The sequence below is a fragment of the Danio aesculapii genome, chromosome 12 (assembly GCF_903798145.1).
Source record: "Danio aesculapii chromosome 12, fDanAes4.1, whole genome shotgun sequence".
In the NCBI taxonomy this organism is placed as follows: Eukaryota; Metazoa; Chordata; class Actinopteri; order Cypriniformes; family Danionidae; genus Danio; species Danio aesculapii.
The window spans coordinates 15,608,772-15,614,944 of NC_079446.1; the positions used below are offsets into that span (position 1 = coordinate 15,608,772).

The 6,173-nt window shown below is 37.0% G+C and overlaps 1 long non-coding RNA gene across 1 annotated transcript; it reads right to left on the reverse strand.

Annotated features, from left to right (window-relative positions):
• Positions 1-1,919: 1,919 nt before the first annotated feature.
• LOC130238905 (uncharacterized) lies at positions 1,920-3,599 on the reverse strand. The gene is made up of 3 exons (XR_008838656.1): positions 3,434-3,599; positions 3,096-3,216; positions 1,920-2,629 (listed from the first exon to the last, which is right to left on the reverse strand). It is a non-coding gene; the product is annotated as an uncharacterized LOC130238905 (long non-coding RNA).
• Positions 3,600-6,173: the final 2,574 nt, after the last annotated feature.

Sequence of the window (6,173 nt, forward strand, 5' to 3'; positions counted from 1 at the left end):
GTTACAGTGAAGTTATTAAAAATTGATAACAAAAATTAATTAAAAATATGCAAAATTGTTTTTTTTTTTTAAGTGTTGTTAATATAACCAGCAGGACAACACTGACTGTGATCTGAATTTTATGGCAGTTTAATGTGTTAGAGGGAAGTTATTGACAGCTTTTGTAGACGTTTTGCTCTTTGTAGACGGTCCCTAAGGATCGGTCTCTCTTCGCAGCCTGCGCATAGAGAACAATATAATGCGTCCAGCGCGTAGGAAAGCTCATTTTTAGAAAAATAAGGTTGTAGGTGATTGTTCCTACACAAATATGACCTCTTTTCAACTGTCGCAATGTATACAATGTTTCGGTCACAAGTTATTGATCTGGAAAATGCGAATCTGACTTGACTGCTAACTTTACTGAACTCTTACAGAGCTGCTGGGGGGAGAGCTGACCAGCCAGTTGTAATCTCGGCTATTTGGGGACCGTAAACCTACTAATATACACAATTGGTAATAGAAAAGGCCCAGAAGAGTATTTTCATGATGATAAATCAATGTATAAACCTGGAGAGAAAGTTAAAGCGAACGCGGGGCTCCCTGTCTGCTGACTGCATGATTAGTGTCGGTAACCCACCAGTCAGTTTACGGGTCGTTTGAAGACCTTATTTGGGATAAATTTACTAGAAACATCACTAATGTAACGCAATAGACTGTAAGGAATAAAAAATATTATACATAAAAATTTGATTGCTCCTATCGAGAGTGCAAAGAGAAGCGTCGATCTCGGAGCACGAATGCGCTGGTGAAGCTGGGGGGAGAGCTGACCAGCCAGTTGTAATCCCGGCTATTTGAGGACCGTATCTGGAGTTAAAATGACTAATATACGGTCTTTGTCAGTCACGTGCGTTTGTTGTGTGTGATGTCACACCTGCGCCATTTTGGTGGTATCGCTTCCCGAGACAACTTGAGAGACACATAATAACGCAAGTGAGATCCATGCCAAAAAAAGGTCAAGCTGGAGAAGTACAAGAAAATCAAGAGTACACGGGACCGCAATAAACTAAACAAAGATGCCAGGGATCGTCATTTTGATTAACTGTCTTACATTCAGGATATAGATCCGTTTAAATTAATTGCAAAGCAAGGGAGTGCTCTGCCGCCTTCCCATTGCTGACATGTCATACTGTATATCACCAATGTCTTAATATACCTTGTTTTAGTTTAAACACCATTAAATCACAGTAAGTATTTTTAACTATTGCAGTTTTTAGTTTTATTTCATTAGTAACATCTAATTATTTACATTAACAAACTATTGGAAGATGTTTGTATCCAAAGTATTTACAAATATGAACAATAAATGTAATGAAAGCAACAGAACAAAACATGTAAATACTATTATAAGTTTATTAAGGTCAAATACACTGAGTGCACAGAGAACAACAACAATAAACATTAAATAAAAATGAATACACCCAAATATTAAGATATGTTGAACACAAATACAGATATTATGATGAAAGAGCTGAAAACCTGTAACCATTGACTTCCATTGTATTTGTTGGTTTCCTACTATGGAGTCAGTGGTTACCGATTTTCAGCCTTCGTCTATTTCTTTATTAGTGTTAAGAGAAAAAATAACCCCATAGAGGTTTAGAACCACTTGATGGCATATAAATAGTAAGTCACTTTAAATTGTGGGTGAAATATCTATTCAGCTCAAACTACTGATTGATCTAATGTTAACTTTGAGCAAAAGCACTCGTCTCAGTTCTTTAAAGGGTTATTCAGTTCAAGTAATAACTGCTTACCTTGTGTTTTGATGTACCAGTTTTGTTATAGTGAAGAACAATAATGAGTTAACAACAAATTTTAAGTCATCCTCCATTTATTTACATTCATACACAATGATATTTTATTCAGGCACTGAGGGTAAATTCATTTCTGGAGGAATGCATCATATTGTTTACATAAGACAGAATGAAACATTAGCAAAACACACTCATACACACAGTGAAAGAAACAAAGCTACAAAAATGGGAAGGAATTTGCAAGGAATGTATCAATTAAGCACAGAATGCATTTATAGACCTGAGCTTTTAACTCTTATTGACAACTACAGCTCTTCTACACTACAGTTGGACATTGGTTTGTTGAACACAACAGACAGTTACAATCCTGTGCTGTAATGTGACATCTTCACCTTCACAAGGCAGTATCATGTTGAGGGTCTTGTTATTAAGATTTTGTGTTTTTTTACTGTTTGGTACTTGAGCATCATTCTTGTCACAAAATCCATCAGACATCCTGTATTCTTCATGTTCACACAGCAGCTGTCAGTTCTCCTCCAACAGGCGGTTTACTTCTACACATCTGTCCATACAGAATTTACACTCAGTTTGTCTCGGCTACCTCCTTAGTGTTGCGTGTCTCCTCATCAGTGTCTCTCACCATCTTCAACCTCACGTGTCTCCTTCTCTGCATGTTGTTCGTCCACATCTTCAGCTGACTGCAGTGTTGGTTTTATTTCCTTCTCTTAGTTTGTCTTGCAGAGTGTGCAGTGTCTGTGTGTGTAGTATCTGTGTGGCCCAGATGTAGAGATGGTGCTCAGTCTGGGTCAGTTTCCATCATCTCATATGCAGGTTGGCTGGCAATGACAAAGTTAGAAATGTATATACTGTAAAAAATTACACATAGAAAGAATAAGTAAAAACAAATGTACTATAATGCTACATGCTTATGGAAAATGACAGTTTAAGCAAACATGAATTAAATTTTTAACTTTTAAAACATTATCTCCCAGAAAGAACATTTACTGATAATTTACTCATCCCTTTGTCATCCAATATATTTATTTTTTAAAACTGCAGTTTTATGAAGCTACAGTCTGAAGGTTTAAATATTTCATGTAATGTTTTCAACAAAAACCTTTATTTGTTTTAGAAAGCAAGTCGAAAATGTACTTTTTGACAGGGGGTGAGTAAATCAGCAAATGTAAGTTGTAACTAAGATTTCAAAAGTATTTTACAACATTTTAACAATCAATTACTTCACAATCTTAAATCCATATGCACAAAGTTGATTTGTTAAGATTTAAATGCAGTTCTACCCACAATATCGAGAGTGCAAAGAGAAGCGCGTCGATCTCGGAGCGCGAATGCGCTGGTGAAGCTGGGGAAGACGTGACCAACCAGTGGTAATCTCAGCTATTTGATGGCCGTATCTGGAATTAAGCTGAATAATATACACAATTTGTAATAGAAAAGGTTCAGAAGATTATATTCATGATAGGAAATCAATGTATCAAGCTGCAGAGACAGTTAAAGCAAACGCGGTAAACTCGGAGCTCGCTGTCTGCTAACTGAAGCTAATTAGCTTCAGTAACCCACCAGTCTGAGAGAGTGAAAGCAGAACTCCCTGTGTGCGGCTGCAGCGAGTGTTGCAAACCCACCTGTCAGTATTTAAAGACCTTCTTTGAGAAAACACTGCTGCAAATGTCAGTGACGAAAACATATAGACCCCAAAGAATACACATTTCATAAATTAAAAATGTAATTCTTCTGAATGAGAGCGTGAGGAGAAGCGCCAGACACAGAATGTGATCGCGCTTATTGAGGGAGGAGGGACTAGCCAGTTGTCCCGGCTGTTTGAGGACCATATCTGGAATTAAAATGACTAATATACACAATTTATAATAGAAAAGGTCCAGACGAGTATTTTGAAGAATAAATGCGTAAAAGTGTTCGTTTTTGTGTATTGTTAAAAACATTTGATGCAATGAAAGCTCATATCACCTGCCAGTTGCCAACTAATACCAAGTGGCCATTGGTAGGACACCTGACCCAACAGCCAGTTGATAACTGCCACAAACCAGTCACTGGTAGGACACCTGACCCACCAGCCAGTTGACAGCGGCCACTGGTAGGACACCTGACCTATCAGCCAGTTGCCAGCGGCCACTGGTAGGACACCTGACCCACCAGCCAGTTGTTAATGGCCACCAACCAGTCACTGGTAGGCAGTGTTGTGCAAGTTACTTCCAAACTGTAATACATTACAGATTACTTATTACTGTGATTTAAAAGTAATCCCTTACCTTACAATATTACTGTCTCAAAATTGTAATATGTTACATTACTCTTATATTACTTTTTAGTTACTTTCACCAAAATAACTACAGAATTAGAACTTCACATTCTAAAATGACTAAATGTACTGCAGAGCATTTTACATCCAGTAGAAAGCGATATGATGTAGCAGAATGACGGTGACCTATCCAGGCTACTAACAATATAGTATATATTTGGCAACGTGAAGGCTCAAGACAATGCAAGAAAGGATAAGAGCCAGAATCACAAATGATCAAAGTCTGTTGAAAGTATGGTAAAGGTAAAGTGATTATCTGGCAATATCTGTGAATAGCTTGGCTATTTTCATATTAGACACAACAGGCCTATATGTAAACTCCAATGCCATGACCAGATGCATTTTTTTCTTAATCTTGCCATTATTCTATTCACTTTAAATTCAGGTTCACTACACAAAACTGTCATGCACAAAGTGAGCATGATGAACATTGCTTTCTCAATATAATGCTCGTGCACCGATTTCCTTTGAGGACAAAACTGCTTGTGAGCTCTCAAATATACGCTGCTCGCGTGCAAATTTTCTCATGCTCTCTCAAATATGCACTGCTAACAACCAAAATTTCTTGTGCGCTCACAGTACACTACTCGCTCAGTGAGATTATATGCAGACTCACAATTTGTGTCTTGTGTTCCCTCTTCCTTTCATGCTTTTTGATATAATTTATATTTGTACACTATTTATTAACAATAACCAAAATACTAAAATAGACTTACATATAACATTTTTAATCTAATCCACTATAACCTTTTTTGTTGTTTGTTATATGATGAAATATTTCCAACTTCAAACACTTAAGACACAGAGAAAAGAAGTTGAATGCAAAGAATACATTTTTAAAAAACATTTATTAAACATCCAAAAGGTGCACCATACTAATCAAATAAAACAACATTTAAACAAAAATATAATGAATGCAAGCAGAAATGTAACCGATAAAAATAGGGGAAAACTTGATGAGGTACTATAGCCTACTGAACTATTCACTCCTCAAATAAATCTCACTATCAATCCCATTTTATCATGGCAACTAAAATAAATTGAACACGTCTCTGTTGTCTTCCACATTGCTGATGAGATTGTGGAGGACATTTTCCCTGTCATGTACAGTGTTTGAACAGTTTCTACAGTAAAGTACTTCAATTAATCAGTTGTGCTAATACTAGTTGCTATGGTAACACAAGCGTAATATAAACACATTACCCAGTGCTGTAGTTTTTTTTTTTACAATATAGGGTATACTATACTACAATTCACCACACTTTACTGTAGTAAAACTACACTTTGTATTTCATTTTATCAGTTCACTATTCTTAATACTACAGTATGCTGAAGCATTCATTAACAAATTGTAAATAATACTAGCCTAAAACATAGGCAGTATATCTAACACTCAAAAACACAAGTATTTATTATTGAATTTATCATAACCTTAGTGTTTCGTGTATTGCTAATAAATACCGTAGCAATATATAAACCATATCAACATTCTTGGGATAACCAATTGAACAGGAGGATCTCTGGAGAGCAAAAGCACGAAAAGAAGAGGAAACATCAGGCACATAATGTGAGTCTGCATCATCTGACGGAGCCAGAGCAGATCATTCGCACATGAGCAGCCGTGTTTTGAGTGCATGCGACTGCGAAAAAAAAATTGCGGTCGAGTTGTCCACTAACAGAGAATTACATGAATGCGCTCTTGTAAAACTGCGCTTACGACTGTTGTCAGTGAAATAACGCCATATGCACATACGTCCATCTCGCGAATGTACTGTCTTCTATATCTATTTTGGCGCTCTTCCGGTGCACGTCAGGGCTTGACCTTACTGTGAACCGGGCTGAGCCAATAGCCTCGGACCTCGAGCTCAGAGGCTGAAATCAATCCGCGTTCAAAGTAAAAAAGTTCCAATAGCCAGAGGGATATTAATGACAAAACGCGCATATATTCACTAACCACGAACAGAAAATAGAAATTACTTGCGGTATTTTTTTTTGGTAATGTCTTGCGGGCGAAAAGTTTGTTGTAACGCACGCGTTACTGAACA